Source organism: Takifugu rubripes, chromosome 9, assembly GCF_901000725.2.
Source record: "Takifugu rubripes chromosome 9, fTakRub1.2, whole genome shotgun sequence".
Classification (NCBI taxonomy): Eukaryota; Metazoa; Chordata; class Actinopteri; order Tetraodontiformes; family Tetraodontidae; genus Takifugu; species Takifugu rubripes.
In genome coordinates this window covers 2525315-2545910 of record NC_042293.1, presented here as the reverse complement: position 1 = coordinate 2545910, position 20596 = coordinate 2525315, and the positions used below count along the sequence as shown (strand labels likewise).

Below are 20596 nucleotides of genomic sequence, written 5' to 3'. Positions count from 1 at the left end.
CTGTGTCATATTAAAAAGGTGCAGAATGTGACCCCAACTTCTAATTGTGGGGTGTCTGTGTGGGTTTTCGCTGACTGTTTCTATTCATAATCCAGCCACACACACAAAGGTTTGTGAGAAACTTAATATAACTTTTAATAAAGCATTACTAATTGAGCTACTATGTCAGGAATGTAAAACCAGGAAATTCTTAGGTGCACAACAAATACATCCGTCAAGTATTTCTGTTGCTGTTCTTTGCATGTTTTCCTTTCTCTCCCAGTTTAAGTTATTTCATTAGAGGTTTTTAATCTTTCAGACATCTTAAAAGTGTTCCCACTCTCCTTTTTGTGCACCCTCATCCACATGCTCTACCCCTCTCTCACCACCGCGATCTTGAGTTTATTTTTCCCCTCTTCCTTGATATATGGAGTGCGGGCGAATGAGGAGGATTTGGCTCGATAAAGCCAACCAAAGAATACTCCCCTAATCCCCTGTCATTCCACAATGTTGTTATCCAGTTGATCCACCATTAAGGAGGATCAACTATTCAGCGTGGATGAGGTGGGAAGCTGCAGATGTGTACGATCAGCAGTTAGTGGGTTTCAGAATAATAGTGAATATTTTTTTTATAAATTGTGATGTTATTGCTCAGATGAAGTCAGAAGAAAGGGAGCATACAGGGATGAGGAACTGTTTGTGCATGAACGTTCAGTCTTCCATTCAAAGGGATGAGAATAAAAGCTTTTGCACACTTTCACTGGAATATTAGGTGTAAGTGTAACATGAGTGGCCAATATATCCTCTCGCAGTGATGGGCCCGCATTCACCATCTGAGCTTTGTTTTATTTTGTCAAGGGGAAAAAATAGGGTCAAGATTTGCAAGCCGAAACACACAAGAGGGGTCAGACAGCGGAAAATCTTATAAACTTGGGCCTTAAGAGTTCCATTAAGAGTCCTCAGCTGTTTAGAAAAGAGCCTTCACGTGGGAGCGGGCCTTTTGTACACAAAAAATGCACATTAAGGAGCAGAATGCAGCCCAATCTGTGAGTAATTTCTAGCAATCTTGATGATCTGCAGCAGAGTGGCGGCCAGCCAGGCTTGGTCACCCAGAGAGTTCCTATCCAACCCACCCACACACACACAAACACACACATTGGCCACTCGCTTCTGTGCCACCGCTGCACTTGAACAGATTAACTTATCTCGATTACAAAGTTACCACCAGGCTCGTCATCATCTGGAACTACTGGAGCAGAGCTAATAATGATGGTTTTTACTTATCATTGATTAGGAATAAGGACCATTAGATTCTAGCTGGGGGAAAAAACACCCACATAGAAGGGCTTACAGTATCTTCGGCATGTTAGACCTATAGAAATATGGAAGCAGTTATACACATCTGTATACACTGCGAACACCTGACTATTTGGACGTTTGCTTGATTATTAACATCTCTCTTGAAGGCTAGCATTAGCTACACGCTTATTGTGATTGGATGAGTATCTTGATCTTTAAAGAGCAAACATACCATCTCACAACTCACGGGCAGGAAATCATCTTCTGTGCACGTTGAAGGTGATGAATGAAGCCTATAAAATAATGGCCGACAGCTGCAGCGGAGAGACGAGGTCTGCTGTGTGAACGAAACCGGTGGGCCACTCATAGCAAGGCGGTTATGGGGTTGAATCCACCTCTTTTCGTGTGTTTAGAACCACATGGGATTAGCTCTGATTGGTAAACTGTCTAGTGTGTGTTCACCTAGTGTCTGCTGGGACTCATTCCAGCACACCACAGCGGTTTCAAAGGTCAGAAAATGGATGTATGTATGGATGGATGTATGTATGGATGGGTGGATGGATGGATGGATGGATGGATGGATGGATGGATGGATGGATGGATGGATGGATGGATGGATGGATGGATGGATGGATGGATGGATGGATGGACAGAAAAACATAAAAAAAATCACCATTGTGTGCCTTTAACCAGTCTATCATCATCATCCATCCATCAAAACGTGTACTGATGATTAATTTAACCAAAGCAAATTATATTTTCACATTAAAAGAGATAAAAAAATAACAATGCGACATTAAAATGGCTGCGTAACCTTTGACACAAACATAATCCCACAGTCTGAATCAATGCAGATCCTAAATAAACATACTTCAAAGGTGGTGGTTGCGAAACAGAGCTGGCCCTGCTGCCAAAGGTAAACACTACACATGTCGGCTTATTAGAGCGCAAAATAACACGAGCAGAGATGTAGCAAACCAGGGCACGCTGAGAAAACGTCTTGTTTTTTGTTTGTTGGTGGAACGGCATTTGTTAGTGATGTCTGAGCGTCTGAGCGTGGGATTATTTGTTTACTGCATGCAGCTTTGTGGTCTCAAAATGGCCGCAGTTTAAGACAGAGGTGACGTGAAAGTGGAAGCAGGTGGTGTGTCCAAGTGAAGGATAAGTCTTGTGTGAAGAAAGGAGCTGCCGACGGGGAAAGCTGGAGTGGAGCAACCAAACTAAAACAATGTGGAGGCTTAATGGCAGATGCCTACCCGTCAGCTGACCCCTGAACCTGCAGAACATGCCTGGAGGTTGGAATTTTGGGGTATCATGTAGGGAAAACTGCGTGTGGAGCTGAGCATCCTCTCAATGTGTGGCTGTATCGGAATGTTAAAAACCAAACCAGCAGAAGATGAATTGCCAACTTTTCTCCTTGAGGCAGTCTGTTTCTTTCTGTGTGCCCTCTCTCACCTCCTCAGCCATACCTACCTGACCTAATTACCCTCATGTCTCCCCCATGTGTCTAATTGTCTCTGCCCCTTTCCTCAGGGATTTGAACCCACTTCCCTTCTGTGCCAGATTGTCTTGTCTAGTTGAGTGTTTACTTCTTGTGAACCTTTTTAGAGCCAGGCCTCTTAGATTTGGCCGCATGGACTTTTAGATCCATTAACTGATGTTTGACCTTAAACTCTTTCCGGAGTTCATGTTTTGAATCCGCACGAGTTTGGCCTTAACACCTTTTCATCAGGCTATCTTCAGACCAACCACAAAATCCATAAAACTAAACATTTTCACTCTTTATTTTGGAAGTAATGTGAGACAAAGGCGTGGGAGATTTCCCTGTAAACATCAAAATGAAGACACAGACCTCACAAAGTGGATGCAGCGCAGCAAAAACACAGCATAAATACTCACTGGTGTGTGTTATGTGCATAAGCTACGGTGAGGGCTCTGCATAGAGCTGATAATAAATCCTATCAAATGAACACTGTGGGAAATGTGGACAGGATGCTGCACTGTCCAAGAGGCCTGTGCACACATTAGGCTGATACTTTATTTTACAGATTATTTTAAATGCTGCTGAGAGATTACTATTATTGCCAGCATGCCAGTAATTATTGGACACTACTGCATGCTAATGGCCCAACTGAGTTACACCAGGACTGTAGTCAATATCTGCTGGTTAGATACTTATTTTTATATAACATATTGGCAGACAGACAAAAAGCAATTCTCATTTCAGAGAGGGGCAAATGAGGTGGAGTGTGTCCATTTTGGGCAACAGGTGGATGTTGTTCTGTCGTGATATTGTTTCAAGGGAGAGAGAGAGCTACAATTTCATTTTGAAGAGATCTGCCTCGCAATCTTGGGACTTTGTTTGAACCCTACTGCTTCCGCAGTTATTACTGCCATTATATATTTTTTTAAAAACAAAACAAAAAAAGAAAAAAAAAACATTTTCCGACACGTTAAAGCCAAACAATCCCTTCATAGATGTCCATTTTTATTGGCAAAGCACCGCGGCTGAAATTGTCTGGCCGAGCTGACATCTGTCTGAGATCTCAGGCGCTCGCATTCCTCACCAGTGAAATAAACATCTGTGGAGCTCATCGGATAAGCCGCTAACAGTCGGTAGGAAGAAAATGGAGACAGAAGGAGTGACTGATGGAAGGATAGAGAGTAAATTAGACCTTTGAGGGAGGAGGCTGACATGCCATCGCAGATGGCCTGCCTGTCTTTGAGCAAATATATCGCACAACGACGTCCCCTGAGTAGCGTTGAAACATATGCACGTGATGTTGCACAGCTGTGTTAATATCTTTTAATTAGCGAGACCTTCACTCCCCAAATGAACTGAAAATCGTGATTCCAGAATCTACAGGCAGAATTCAAACACTGTAGCTTTTAGGCCAGCCAGTTCCATTATCTTTGACAGACACCTGTTTATGCAGTGCATCCACTTGTCACGATTTTGGCCTCTACTCACCTTTTTTTTTTTTTGCAATTGTAGCATAAATCCAACGAAGCCAAACCAGAGTATCTATATTCAGGAAAACAGAAAGTGTTAAGAAGGAACGGTCAGGCAGCGAGTTCAGCAAGTGTGGTCTTCGGAGAACTTGAAATGTTGACAAGAAGGAAAGGAAGTGGAGACGTGAGGCATGTGGCCTCCGCTTCCTGTCCGAAAAGCCTAATTGCAGTGTGCCGATGGGAGCAGCACAGGCTGATTGTGCTTTATTCACCTCCTTCTCTTCATTTCTGTAAACAATTCCTTTGTTCCTACATTTGTTCATGGAAGTCATAGCTGCACATTTAGAGATGTAAAGACAGCAAGCAGACGTGATACTTGTAAAGATGGATCTCATACAGGACAGTGCTGCTGATCTAATTTTGACTGAATTGAACTGTTGTCATGACAACACCCTGTTTCCCCCTCTATTCTCTGTCATTTGTATCAAATCCCGACCCTGGCACTATTGCAATCATCTTGGTCCCTTCACCAGCTTTACCCCATCCCATTTTCTCACCTTCAGGATATTTCCACATTCATGAGGATTTATGCAAATAAGTGTGCATTTACCCCTTTTTTCATTCCAACCAGTTTGCCTTCTTTATCTTGATCAACCTGAATAAAGGAAACGACACAATAAAAGCTCCACAGATCAATAGCAACATAAAATGCAGCAGGTTTTCAAACACGAGGGGGGTGTTCGTGGCAATGCTATTTGACAGGAAGTTCTGACGGAGACAGACATCCAAGATTAGCATTGATCAGCATCATACACAGAAAGAGTCGGGATGGAAATTAAAGGGAGATGCAGAAGTGGACTTTAGTATGCAGCTAGCATGCAGTGGGAATCCATGTTTCAGCGTGTCAGCTCTCTCATTCCCTGAATAAGTCACTTAAAATCACTGCTGCATCCTGTGTTGGCTTCACTTTGCGACTGTCGTCACTCATGCGTTGAAAAATGTGGGGCTTGCGGAGGGGCTAAAAGGTGAAAATACTGAAAACAGATTAATTGAAAGGTAAACCTGGTTTCTCCTGATAAAAAAGCTGTCAATTTTTGGTTTTGGAAGCACTGAACTGGGATTCTGAGTCAGAATTTAGCACAAATGCGGCTATACCTACAACTGATTGTGAGTCTGCCATGGATGTGACGCACTCATGCCGCAACAGAAGCCCTGGCTGCGCGATTGAATTCCTGATACGGCGTAAACTCAGCTGTCATCTCTAATCTTCTTTGCCGCACCGCTGATTCTTCTACTCACCCAGTTATTATTAGGTTCGAGTTTCTGCACCTATTCATTATGCCACAGGAATGCATTTACATGACTTTCATTATGTTGCAGAGCGTGTCATTGAAGCGTGACTCCTGCATCCCAAACATCCACCCTTAGTCTGGTTTTAATCTGCAGTCGCGGTTTGAGGGAAACAACGCCGACCTCTGCGGCTGGCCGGCCCGACTGGACGCTATGAGTCACAACATTAACGGTCTAGAACAATAAGAAGTAGTTAAACAGCAAATTACCAACAAATTCTGAATACTGGCGCACCCCTGGGTCTGTCCTGCAGAACACTGACACGGTTTGACTTCATTTCACTGTAAAACTACAATTTAACTGGCCAATTTCAGCTAATTGGAAACAATTCACAGCAATTCAGGGTTCCAATAAAAGTAAGGCCGCTTTAAACAATTTCATAAGGGCTTCGCAATGGCGACGTATAATAATGTGCCAGGTGGAAAGGTGAAAAACCCCAGGACCCCCAAAAAATGGGAGACCTGAGTAATTACAAATATCTGAGGGGGGATTGTAATAAAGATCTGAGAGAGTCTGGTGCAGCACCTGACTGACTGCACAGGCCAGACTGAGCCATAAAAACACCTCCACCTCTATTAGGCCGTAATGAGAGGTACGGCGTGCTGCCGGCTACTCCACTCTGGCTGCCACCACACAGCAAAAGTCTTCACTGAGGAGGAAACCAGGAGCGATTGCTACAATGACTCACTGTTAAGTAGACACGGGATAAGTCGGGTGTACGCTGGGAGTTCAGCGGCGCTGTTTCCGTTCCGACACGGCGCTCATTAAAAAAATAAGGGTGCAGTCAGACAGAAAGCAGCCCCCACTGTGTGTGGCTGCGTATGGGATCGATAAAAGTAACAGGCCAGGCTTTTAAAACGTGGAACTTTACTCCGTGGCACCTTTTCTCCTGTTTGTACACCCCCACCAGGCTTCCACAGGCTGGTAACTGCAGACTGTGTCATGCAAAACGAACCTTTAATGGCTGATTACATGAATGGAGCTCTGTGTGGATGCAGGTAAAGCACAGGTGGTAGTTTCACACCTGATGTGATTTTACCTGCTGGGTCCCATTTTATGTACAAGAAAGGACTTGTTGATATTGTCTGGCAAGTTCTGTTGCCATGAAGGCTGCAAAAGGAGTTTGGGCAGAAATCGAGTGGGGAGAAGGAGACGTTTTCTCTGCTTTTGATTTGCAGCGCCGGCCATCGGCTGCTTTTGTTGGGGTTCGTTTTCAACCTCAACCTTAGGAGGGTCATTCCCTCAAATCGCTGCAAGGTTTGGCTATAAATCTGCGGAAAAGAAATAGCTCATTAGATCGTGTGAGCGAAAGCAATACCACATGGGTTGCTGACAAAAGAAACTATTATCGAGGTAACGGGGTCATTTGTGCACGTTTGGGTTTGCCCGACGAAGACGAATTGACACGAATTGAGAGGCTGCATGTGGTTCGGGACTGAAGGGTGTGGTCAGCATCCTTTTTGGAAAAGCGCGAGCAAAGCGCACCTTGAAATGCTCCGAAATTAGATCCATGTAGACGCCATATGAGCTATGTGAAGCAGTGGGCTGTAAGGCAAAATCACACACTCTATAAGTGCCGTCACCTGCCGACATATAATAAAGCGCCCTTGAAAACATCCCCAAATAAGCCTGAGACATGCTCGTTCTCTGACGCCTGTGCGTGAGCGCTGTAGAGAGATTTAGGAGCCTTGTCAACTCTCTGCCTCTGACTCCATCTGTAACGAAGCAAACGTTGCATGTCAAGCCTCTCCTGGAATCAGTCACTGTCGTTTCACTCTCAGCTGATTTAATATTGTGTAACCCGCGAGACCGTGGAGTCACACGTGAACCAGCAGCCATCTTTTAACTGTGAAAGTCATGTCTGATCTTCTCATTACAGCATTACGGTCTGTATTTCTTTTTGCCTTTGTTGGGATTTGAGGTTAAGGCCGTGCTCAAAGGTACAAAGACCTGGGACCCTCAGCCTTTCTCCTCATGGTAGACCACCTGGGGAAAAAAGGTCTCTGTTGTCTTGTGTACCCTGTACCTGTTTGAAGACTCCAGCGTGAGTCATGACCTCGTTCTGGAGAGTTAATCACATTGAAGAATGCAATGATCCTGGCAGGAAACAAGAACTAAAAACCAGGAAGTTCAGACAGAGAGATAGCCCAAGGCTGGCAATCAATCATGGAGCGTCTGGCATGAGGTCACGCACCTACTCTGGTGTTTAAATCACCCGTTTTTTCCCACTCGTATCAAGATCTCTCTCTCTCTTTTTGAAGACACTTCGTGATATACCAGTTTCCAACGGAGACAGTAGAAACATCCAGCCTCTTTTTCTTGTGGAGCTTATCTCAGTGGCCATCCTGTAAAGATTGTGTGCAATTGAACTTGTTCATTGTTGTTTCCATGGTTACATATGGAAAGATGTAATTGTTGTGTTATTAATGACACTTGCTCATGATTCCCCATTACCATTAACTTTAGGATGAGCTGTTTGTAGACTGGATTTCTACATTTTTCTAAAGGAATGAAAGTTATTTTACATATTATAAAGGTCATACAATCCCAAGGACAGCAAAGCCTACATTCATACTGGTCAAAAATATTTTTAACCCTTTAAAGCCGTTTGTATCATATTTGATACGCGAGATTCTGAGACGTCTCTTTTTTCTAAACCAAAATCAAGTGTGGCAGACCACTGTCCTCTCCAGAAACAACTCCAACACCACCCCGTAAAAGAGGCTGCAGTGTGCCTCTTGTGCTAAAAAGTGCTATGCAAAAAAACCAAAGAGAAAAATGTTGTTGTTCATGTTCTATATTGTCAAAATGTTATGGGCAAACTTTGTTTTTGTGTCTAAAGTTAACATAGTCGTGAGCTAAAAGTTGCCGAAATCGCCTAATGTATCATATTTGATACAAAAAAAATTCATAAACAAAATTTAAAAAAAATTGGGATTTTGTTAAAAGGTTCAATAAACATCTCATTTCCAAAAAATTAGAATTTTCTGGCTATTTTTTGATGTGTCAAGCTTTATAGGGTTAATGACGCAAAAAGAAAAAAATATTTTAGATCCAAGCCCTTGTAGGAGACTCAACCTGATGATAATTTGATCATTTGTCGTAGATTGGTGACAGTGTGATGTCACAAATCGCAGTTTTGCCTGTGATCGAAGAACATTTCATAAAAATATGCATTCATGAAGTCAAACGACGACATTTCAGACCCAGGAGGTGAAACATGTTTGGCCCCATTAAGCCACCATAATGCCCGAAGGCTGAGATTTCGCTGATGTCGGGTGATTTTAAAACTCACACGGACCTCCGTGAAACATCACCTTATCATGGTGGAGGAGTTTGCATACCCATCGAAAAGGGAAGCCGCTATGAGGATTAAACTGATAGCCGAACATCTGATCGAGGAGGAACATTGTGGGTTTTGCCCCGGGTTGTGGAACCACGGATCAGCTCTTTACCCTTGCTGGGGTGCTTGAGGGGAGTTAGGAGCTTGCCCAACCAGTCCACATGTGCTTTGTGGCTTATGACCGGATCCCCTGGAGCATTCTGTGGGGGGGGGTTCCGGGAGTATGGGGTGGAAGGTCCCTTGATAAGGGCCGTCCAGTCCCTGTACCAAAGGAGCAGGATCTTGGTCCGGATAGCCAGTTGTAAGTCGGACTTGTTCCCAGTGAGGGTTGGACTCCACCAGGGCTGCCCTTTGTCACCGGTTCTGTTCATAACTTTTATGGACAGAATTTCTAGGCGCAGCCGGGGAGTGGAGGGTGTCGAGTTTGGCGGGCGGAAGATCTCGTCGCTGCTTTTTGCGGATGACATAGGCGGCCTCGTGGCCGGCCCAGGACTAGGTGGAGAGAATCTCGCCTGGCTTGGGAGTGGCTGGGGAGAGGGCTGTCTGGGCATGCTTCCTGAAGCTGCTGCCCCGGCGACCCGGATCCGAATAAGCGGGAGAAAACGGAACGGATTGCGCACATTGTTCCACTTCAGTGCCTTCAAGCAAAATACTTACAAACCATAAAGGATACCGAGAATCACCCCCCGAAGAAGATTGAAATGAATATAAACCTGCTTGGGCTGTTTGAATCAACGCTTGAAGGTTGCTCCTAAGAGGCAGGAGGAAAGATGTAAGGACAATGATCACACTGAACAGACTTCTTCCATTCCTCCGAGGGCAGAGCGCAGGAACGAAGCCTGTCAGCGAGGAAGAAAACACATCCCGGGGCCTGTGGCATGTGTCCTTAGTTAGAGCTGGAGAAGACTCATTCCCTCCGCTGACAGTCTGCAAATATATGATTTTGGCTACGCTGCAGTCATAAATCACAAGAATATGGAATGCATCTCATCTGATTAGCTTCCTGTCTTCATGAGAGCGCACATGGATGTATAGCTGCTCACATGCACATTTTACAGTACGTGCAGGGAAAATTCTTTTTTTTTTTTTTGCGGAGGCCCTGTAAGTTATTATGATGTTTATGTTTAGTCATATATTGCCTGATATACCACACCTGCTCCTCTGACACGTTGCATGAATCAGAGAGGAGGACCGCTTTGTAACTGCACACTCGGTTCTTGTTTATGCCGTCACTCACCTTCCATCCGCTGCATTCGGCCTCCCTTTAAGCCCTTTTCTTCAGGCCCCTCTGAAGAGTATAGCTGGTAGCTACAGTTAATGTACCATATCATCATATGTGACACATCCTCCTTTCATTATACCTCTTTAGTGTTCAGTACATGTGAGCACATTAGGGTTTCCAGTCCTGGAGCAGCTTGTTTTCATAGCTTACCCACTATTGACATTCTTAAGAAATGTACCGTAGGAAACGATTTTACATGAACTGCTCAAATAGTGAATACATATCCGTTTGTGTTTGGGCAAAAGGCCTGAGGGTCAGAGTGTTTTGAATTCCCTGACCCTAATGTGGCCCTCGGATTTAATTGATCCGCGCAACATCGCCGCATGCAGGCGAGCACTCATTTTGCTCTGTCAAATACGGTATAATTGATATTCCCCATAAAGAATTCTATTTTTGCTTTCTTGGCAATGGTTTTGATGAGGAAATTGAAACCACTCGCATATAAGTCGGTTGCACAGGAGATGAGATCAGACAAAGAGGATGGTGGGGGTGGGACAGCAATCCTGACTACAGCCAAGCATAACAGGGTTCTTTCAAACTCCCCCCGAAGCGCTGCATAATCATGTTGTATCTTGTTTTGTTTAATCTGCACAGAATCTGAAGTGTCAAAGTGCCACGCTGCGGATTATTCCACGGCCGCTTCGCGACGCAGCGTTGGTCCACTTTTGGCCGGTTTTATGGAGTTTTGGGTCCGCATTTCAAGCTGAAGATATGCAGACGCAGAGAGGGACGCTGGGGGCTTTTTTATATCACTGAAATGTAAAATCATGCGGAACGGTCTTAATTGCCACTAATATTTTACATTTGTTTTTGTCAGACTTTAGAGGTGAGCCAGAGCAGCGGCCGGCTGTTCTGTTGCAGCTTAAACCCTCAACCACCTGGTTGTCCAGATGGTCAACATCAACATCTCACGTTCGTGCCTCTCCGCACTAAGCCACGAATGAAAGACTTTATGCTATGATTTCCATTTAATGAGCCTGAAACAGTGTTGGGAAAAGACAGTGACAGTAGATTTCCACTGGTTTGTGTGAGAAAAGGTCCAGCTGGACATCCCAGGGATTAGAGATGGCTGTTCTGTTGGAGCAGGTCCGGGCAAAAACTCAAAGCTGCACCCCTGCTGACTTCAGCTGCGGCAGGTTTCGAGACCTCATTGATAATATCTGTGGTAAACCTCTTGTTTTCTTTTGGGATTTTTTTTTATATATCATTTGTCAGTCCCATAGAACTAAGCAGGTCCCTCTAGGGATGGGGAATATCCGGAACAAGAGAGGCAGAAAATAAAAAGGAAAAGTACCTCTAAGCTTTATTCCAGGCTTAAAGTAGAAACACAGTCATCAAAGGAGGTCTAAATAAAAGGACCTGAGAAGATGATAGGGTTGTGTTGCAGTTAAACTTACAGTATAAACAGGCTGTAAACCTGGTCCTTTTGTGAGTGAGATGTTTCATATGTATAAATACAGGTAAAGTATTTAATAGCTTCCCTCATCCTGTGATAAAAGAGAAAAAAAAGCACAAGTATCTCACTCATCGTGTTAATCCGAAAAGGATTTCCCCACACTTTGATTTTGAACACAAACTACAGAGGGAACTTGCTCAAGTATTTCTCAACATGGCTACTAGGGTTAACCCATACTAAGTTTTAATAAGTATATTCCGTTTTCTTTTATGACTCAGGCCAGGACATTAATAGCATCCTTTATACAGACTCAGACTTAATGCTCCTTTCAAATGATGGCTTTTCTGGTTATGAAAATGCGTTTTTAAAAGAATTTTATCCGACAGTAAAGCAGTGGGACCGTACGTGCACAAACAGAAACAGCCGCATGGTCCCCTTGAGGATGCTCCAATTAAGCTCCGGCACATGGAAGCTATTGGGTGTGAAATTGGAAACAGGGATGGTAAAATCATTGTGATGTCAGCGGCGCGACCACAAATAGCACCTCGGCTTCGGATCAGATAAACCACTTATTAAAAAGCAGGAGCTTTGTGAGGAGATGTGTTTTCCCCAGCTGCAAATTGCCTTGTGAGAAATGCAAGAAATTGAAATGTTCCAATGGCGCCAAGGCCCATTTTTAGAACCTCAACAAAGAAGCCGGTTAGTTGTCGAACGGTAAAGATTTGAAGCTCAAGAACAGAAAACAGAAGGGTTAGTTTGATTAATGAATAGATTTCTGAGGTTGGTCAGAGGTGCTCAGACGATGATTGGGCCCAGGGAGAGAGGGTGACCTCAGTGGTGAAGTCATACAACGTGACGCTGCAGGAGATCTGCTGCCTCTGGATGACTGTTTTCGTGGGTGTTTTTCAGAATAACAATGTCACCAAATCTAAATAGGAAGGAATTCCTTCTTCTTCAGATGTGTTTCCTTCTGCTGCAGCTACAACTTTCCTCCAGGCAGAGGTTTTTCTCTGAGATACTTTTTTAAACATACTGTTTAACCTTAATCCTCTCGACCCTCATGGAGCCATTCCGCTCTGCTCTGACAGCAGACCTCCACTGCAGGTACACTACAGCACTGTGCGTCTACATCTCCACAACTCAGACCCACTATTTACTGCTCGCATGTTTTCTCTTCTGACCCGGGTTCATGCTGTCAGCACAAAGTCACCCAGAGTAGATGCAACAGAGCCGTTACTTTGTCTTGCACCTCCTAGGATTAAACCAAAGGGAGGGATTAAGCCTGCCGGTGTTGTGATTCATGGCGCACTGATATACCAATCAGTCTGCCATCTCTTCCTGACTCTTTCTTCCATCTGCCTGTCGGCTCCCTGTAGGGGCCGTGACAAACCTCCTAAAGTGTATTTAATGTCTCGTCTGCCCTGTCACCAAGTCATTATGACGACATCTATCCTGCTGTTCTGCAGGACACACTATGGTTTAGATGACAGCGGCAGCGGCGTTGTAAACTTCAAGCTCTGTTTGAAGTCGTGTGTCTGACTGTATTTATATCCTTTTATTCATCCCATATCCCCATCCCTCCATCCTGCCTCTCCCGTGGTTTTATGTCTCCACCGGTCCTCCTCCTGTCGTCGCACCATTACTGACACTGGCTAAAGATAGGATACTTCACACGCCAGGAAATGTTTATGCATGTGTGTGATGTGTACTCAGCCTCTTATTATGTTGTAATCAGTAGTGTTGCAGCTGACAGTAGGTAGCAAATCACATTAAGATAATTGGGGAACCCTTTGTGTTGGACAGCTGGGGTTGCGCTGGATTGATTAAATAAATGTGTTGTCACAGAGGAAAACTCTGTGTGTGCATGATGTGTGTGTGTGTATGTCTGTGTGGGGGGGTTAATCTGTCAAAGTGTCTGGTACACTGACAGGTTACACAGTTCCTCAAAGTGACCGCTAGGTGTCACTGTTATCGCTGTGTTCAGTCTCTGCCCTCGCTGACATATTTGACTCACAGAGATAACACTGGCCAAGACCATTGTTTCCAGTCTGCTCCCTTTAGGGATACCTTTGGTGGATGATACAGCTTATTAGCGCTGCGCATCTGCACACACCTGAAGCATTATTCATTGTATAGGGACAAATCAGCAACTTGCGCCTGCATTGTTCACGTTTGCTCGGGGGGCATTTCGCCCTTACTGGTTTAAAGATGTATTAGCTTGAACGAAATGTATGCAAATGAGGTGCAAGTAATCAAAGTTCAAGCTGAATTGTTTAAGAGTTCATTGGAGTGGAATAAAAAAGACGTGCAGGAAATTAGTTCAGTTTGTCATCACTGTGGTAAATTAGGCAAGGATTGAATAAATGGATTAGGAGACACGCGTGTGTGTGTGTCTGTGTGTTTGTGTGTGTGTGTGTGTGTGTGTGTGTGTGTGTGTGTGTGTGTGTGTGTGTGTGTGTGTTAGTGCATACATGCATGCTTTATTTTCTCCATAGACGCAAATTATGCTTCAGAGTCCATGTGAGGATAACGGGATGCACAACATTGCTTCCAAATTTTTAATGGCATTCATCCTACTCCTCCCTCTGTTGTCATGGTGACATGTCCCTTCCCAACCTTTTTTTAGATAGGTATGCAAGGTTTGTTTCCCCTTTACAATCTGGAACACATACAGCAGAGCTAGCATGAACAGCCATATCCCAGGCTCATTAGAGAAGTCGACTGCTTGCAGGGTTACGCTGTATTATTCTAAACTTCTGTCATATGTGCAGACACGATAAGGTTACGTTAGGTAAACTCAACGAAAAATGTGAACATTAAGCATTTCTTACTTGGAAACCCCACATTTGGAGTGGTTATTTTTCCTAAAAGGCAGCAGTAAGTGATGTGGCTAACCTGACTTGCGTCACGTTTGTAGCTTGTAGCCATGTTCCACTTTCACACCTTCTGTACCTGCTGCCTACACACACACACACACACACACACACACACACACACACAGGTTTGTGCTGCTATCTTTGCACCGACTTTCATTCATTTATCAGCTCCTAACCCTAAACCTTACACCAACCGTGAGCTAAATTGTGATTAATGTATGGAAACCTTCGATGTGACACTGTTAAAAAATAATTCGAAAATATTAATTATGAACAGTTGGGGCCCAAAATGTTGGCCTCACATGAAGCATCTGGATCCCTGCAGCATCAGCGGAAGCCTCAACCGGGGAGGAAAAGCTGTGCCGCGACATGGCAGGTAATAGAAATGTGGGATGATTAATTATCACATGTCCTGAGGATGATTTAGCCCTGTTAATACATTTTATCTAAATCTTCCCACTGATTAGAACACTGATTAATTCAACCGCGATTCAGGCTGAAGAGAGATTAATATACCATTGTGAATATGTGCACAATCCCCACCTGTATCAACAGTTTCATCCCCACCTGTAGGCTGTCTCCCAGCCTCCCATAGTCTGTGCTTTAACAAAGCCTTTGTTCGACACAAAGAAGATACAGTTTTGTCCAAAAGGCAGGCAGGAGGGGGCGGGGAGGACTGCGTTGTTATCAAAGCAGACAAAACAAACCATTTCCCTGTATGAGTGGTTTCCTATTACATTTGAACATGAGGCGAATTAGAGTGAGGAGACTGTTGCTGATGAGAGGAGCGCGTCTGGATGCCAGGTGCAGCGGAGAGCTCACTTTGCATATCAGAGAAGTGCTGTTGTGAGTGGAGCCATGCGTCCTCCGCATTAGTGGATGTAGTGACTGAATGGGGGGGGAGGTGGGCAAAGTGTCACTGTTCTCGCAAACAACTGCACGCACTTGCGGATATTCACGCGGCGAGACTCTGGCCCGCGAGCGCGGAACATAATAAAATCAAACACATCCAGGCGGCCCGCCGCGTGTGGGGTCACCGGTAATGGAGTTGAGCGCCAGAGCAAAACCGACAGTGATGGATCTGCATCTCCATGAAGCCTGTTCTTCTCCATGCATATTCAGACGCGCCGACTGAAGCTGTGCCACGTCGTTAGCAAATGAAAAGTACTTTAGCATGAGAATGAGCACGAGGGGCGTCATAGGAAGTTGCGGAACAAATTCCACCTGGCTCGTAGCTGGGCCCAGTGAATGAGCCTCGTGTTCCTATGCAGATCATTTTTCAAAAGAGACACCTGCTATGAGGCCAAAAAAGCTGAGACAGAAATCCTAAAGTTATATTTCCTTTAAGTGGTACAGTTCGCTCAACATTGATCAGTGTTTCCATTGTAACAAAATAACTGCTTTTAGCATGATTCTGCTATGAGGAACGGTGGTCCTCGATGGCAAACATCGCACTGTCGGGCTGATGGAGAATCATTGCCTTCACCTGCTCGCTCTGTCTCATTCCACAGCTAATAAATGAGTCATAGTATCAGCGCGCGATGTAGCATGAATGACCCAAAATGACCTTTATGGATGACGGATTCTTCTTCATTGAGTTGACTGACACGTCACCTGTGCCGTGCCACCTGTAAGGCTGCTCATGGAGCAGCGGCAGCTAATGCCAGCTGCTGTGCACGACGTTCAGGGAGTTTTTCATGCACGCTCCATGTCGCTCCATGCTGTAATTAAGCAGAAGTATGATACTTCTACATCATTCTAGCTTACCTCTGATTTGCCAACCAACGTAATGTTGATCAGTTTGTGTTAGTTGTTGTTTTTGAGGCTGCGACTTTGCAAACCTGCAAGAAAAGAAAATGTGAATCGAACAGAAACTCCAAAAGCTGCAGGACTCATTAAGGATGGTTTGACATCTCCTGCGTTGGCCCCGACTCTTCTGTGTCTGTCCTCCGGCGGATCCATAACGTCTCCACATCACAGGGAGACGCTGCTTGGCTGCGACCTGCATTCTGTCAACAATCAAGCCTTCTGCGTCTTACTGAGGCTTTGAATCACAAAGTTCTGGTAAAAGTTAGACATCAAAAGATGATATTTGGAGTTGGGGGGGGGGATCTACAACCTGGCGTCTCTTAGCAGCAAGCTTTGAGTAGCTGATGAGGTTACAGACAGTCCTTTTTAAGCTGATATTGTGCTGAACAAGCCTATTTGCTTTCTTGCTGAGAAGCACATGAAATCTATACCTCCCTCATGGCTGTACATTAAATATGGGATGAGAGCTAAGAGATTCAGTTAGCTTTGGTTAGCATATATAATATGGAAAACAACAGGAAACCATTAAAAAATAAAAGTGCACACTAGCATCTCACTAATTAACACACTGTATCTCAGTCACCCCGGAGTTACTACGGTTCATAGTACTCATATGTGCCCAACAACGCCCCAGGTTTACAAATATGAAAGAATAGACAGTAAATTACCTAACGGGGGATGGAGGAACCACTACTCATCCCCTGGAGGTTCCGTCCATCCCTGTTTGGTTGCAAAGGATGCTGATCTGCTGGCATGAAGTTTAGGCCACATGTTCAGCTCATTACTAAACAAGATCGGGATTGATCAGCGCCCAAGAATAACATGGAGACTGAACCTATTTACACCACCCACGGAGAAGCTGGCACGCTCCGCTGCCCACTGCAGACCTACAGCTCCTGTGAGCTTATTCCGTCTGTCTTTCCCTCCCCGTCAGTCGTTTTATATGTAATCTCTGTTGCCCAAGTTGTCCACGGAACAGAAAGTCATTAAGTGCTGGGGAGGCGACGGTGCGGGGACGGTTCAGCTTGAGGGAACACAGCCAGGCCGGAACATGGCTACACACGGATTAGTTCATTACTGGGTTCGTAGTTCTTCCCTTCCACTGAAGGCAGGGAGAGGGGCAGGTGAGTTCTCAGTGGGACCCTTTTCTTTTCCAAACGCACCCTTTTTTATTTGTTTCTTGCTCCCTGGCCTGCTCTGTTGCAAACTGCCTGAAACTCGTTAATAATATTCAAAAAGCATTTTTAAAATTCCACCTCACCAGGCCAGCAGCACAGCAGCCTGCTCGATTCAGCTGAATTCTTCTCTTCTTTCCTTTCCCTTCCGTGCCCTCTTTTCCCCAAACAAACCTGAGAATTTGCACATTGCTTAATGAATTGCAAATCATACCATTAGCCCCCCCCCCCAAATGGGCTTAATTGAGGTGATGCCTCATTTGGCTTCACCAGAGTTAAGAAGGATAATAATCTCTGATCACTTTGGAATGATTTACAAAATCTGCTCTATATTTTACATTGAGGTGATGTCACCCAGGCTGCTGGGCCTCAAAACACACACACACACACACACACGCTCACACAGGGCACGATGGTTCCAGTGTATGAGTTCAAGCTTCAGCCAGATACTTCAAGTCACATTTTCAATGTTTGGGCATCCGATTGTAATGGAATGAATGTAATAAACCACAGATGTAAAAAATAAATTTGAATATTGTTGAAATGGAAAAGGACTGCATTGTGGTCACAGTATGGGCCGGAAAATGTGTGTGTTTGTAACATATTAACAGCATTTGCGACAAATTGTTAAATACATCTTAAATAGGTCACCAATAGGCACATGACGAACATTATTTAAAGAGAGAAGAGGAGAGGCCTCAATTCAATCTGTTGTGTTGGATCCAATTTTTACGCACGAGGTGGCATCACGTCACCTTTCTGGAAACAGGAACGTTAAAAAAAAAAAGTGTTATCCGCATCTACGCTGCACAGTGTAGGAGCAGGAACCCCAGGGTCTCAGACACAGGTTAGGGCGTGTAGATCTGCAGTGTATCTGGCAAAAACAAGTGGTGTTAATCTACTTTGGATAATAGCGTTGACACTGGGAGCCAGAACAACTGGGAGATTCACCACAACACACCAACACACACACACGTTGTGTGTAGAGGGGCTGTGTGAAGGGATGGCCAATGGAGACCCTGAAAGAGCAGGTTCCCATGACCCCCATAGACCAATGAGATGTGTTTTCAACTTGTAAAGATTACACTCATTATTCACACACACACACACACTGACCACACGCAGACCAGCCTCAGTCAATCTGTGTGATCTCAGGCTAATTTGGCAAACAGTGTCCTCTCTGGTTTTGCGGGCTGCTTGTCTGTTCTTGGGAAAATTCACAGGGGTACTCATCTGTAATACTCAAATTTAACTAAACAACACACACTCACACACACACACACACACACAGAGTGAGGGGCTATTGTCCAGCCTCAACAAGTGAGTGAACCTCACTGGAATTTGTCTTTTAATTGGAACCCCCCAAAAAGGATGGCAGAAATGACATCTCAACAATAACAGAAGAAACAAAAAAGTTCTAAGAAAGTTTCTGAGCTCTTCCACACAGCCGAGCGGACAGCGGAATGTTGGATGGAGCAGCTCTCTGCTCTGAAATCATCTGAGGTTATCGTGCAAAATGACGTGAATATTTATGAGCTGAGAGGAATGAGACACAGTCATATCTAAAATATGAATTTCCTAATCAGAGCTAATAAATATTTGACTTGTCGAGTCTATCGTGTAGATTAATAGATATTCAGGGCTAAATTCTTAATGTGAAATATAGAGTATGGCTCCCCATTAGAACCCAAGTCATCATCCTCGATCTCACATCAGTCCGTTTTTAATTTTCAGTCAATCCTGACACGTAGATATTAATTAATATATTGACTCCTTTCGATATGATAGCCAACCACATTACACACGCCTGTGTTGGTGGAACAAAGCAACTACACAAATAGCAACAACAAAGGTCAATTTAGGGGCTTTGGAGAGTGTCCCCACCACAAGTCTGCAATCAGCACAAAGTTCTTACTTGATTAAGTATTTTTTTTAAATGTTAGTAGATATCAAATTACCATACTGTGGTGTAAACGGTGATTTCACTCCCTCGCCTGTATGTTAAACTGGATCAAAACAGGCATCAAAAAGCAATACTGCACATTTAATATATTTCTGCTTCCCTGCTTTGCCGATTCATGTCAACCATGCAGTGGAAGGTGATTATGAAATAAAAATAGACGATGCGTTGCCATTTTATTAAAGTGAGTCTGCCCAGTAGCTTCAAAGAAGTACCTTCTGTCTATAATGGCAAGTAAAGTCTGTTGTTAATGAGACATTTTACCCCATTTTTATGGCTTCAGAAAAAAATCACAAACTACACTTATACCAAAATATCCTTGAGCAAACACCACTTCAAAAAGAACAACTTTCCATAACTTGGATTACACTTTTTTATTTTTATTAACAGGAAACTTAAAATTAATGTAAGCACACATTCCAACAGGAACAAAATCTTAAAGTTTATTACAAAAGAATTCAACCTTTAGCACTAAGCTAGCTTAGCATCAAGATGTAAATATGGATCCAAAAACAATGGGAGAAGATTGGGTGGTAAATTTAGATGTCTATGCAATACCGTTAGCTCTGAAGACAGCTCTCAGGCATGGATCAAGGACCCTCTGTGCATAAAAGTCAAAGTTGCCACAGGGAAAATGAATCAGTCAGACTCCCCCCATCACAACCCAGTTTTTCAAGTAAAATATAGAAAGCATGTGACTCATTGTAAGTAAAAAAAAAAAGCTCTAGAAACGTTGTAATTGGTCTCTCCTTTAATGAGCTTCATTAAAAGTCAATGTGACTGAGGAGTTGTTGGACATCCCCTCATCACAAAAAGCAATCCTTCATGCGCACACCCAAATTCCAACATGCCGAGAAAAAAAAATTCTACCATTTTATCCCTTTGTGGGGTCCCAGCCGTCTTTGGGCAGGAAGGGCTACACCCTGGATAGGTCGCCAGCTCATCACAGGGCTAAAACATTGAAACAAACAACCATTCACACTCTCATTCACACCTGACAGAGGAAATTTAAATCACCATTTTCCCCATGTGCAAGTCCTGGGAGGGAAAAAGAACCCACATGGCCAAGATTTGAACCCTGAACCTTCTTTCTGTGGCCCGACACTGCCAATCCTTGCCCCAGTGTGCCGTCCGCGACCAGTTCCATTCCAAAAATAGTAAAGTTAATTTTCCTG

General features: G+C 44.1%; 1 long non-coding RNA gene across 1 annotated transcript in view; it reads left to right on the top strand.

The window, feature by feature from the left end:
- The window catches only part of LOC115251121 (uncharacterized), a 30625-nt gene that overhangs the window by 4491 nt on the left and 5538 nt on the right, over window positions 1-20596 (top strand). The window lies entirely within an intron of this gene.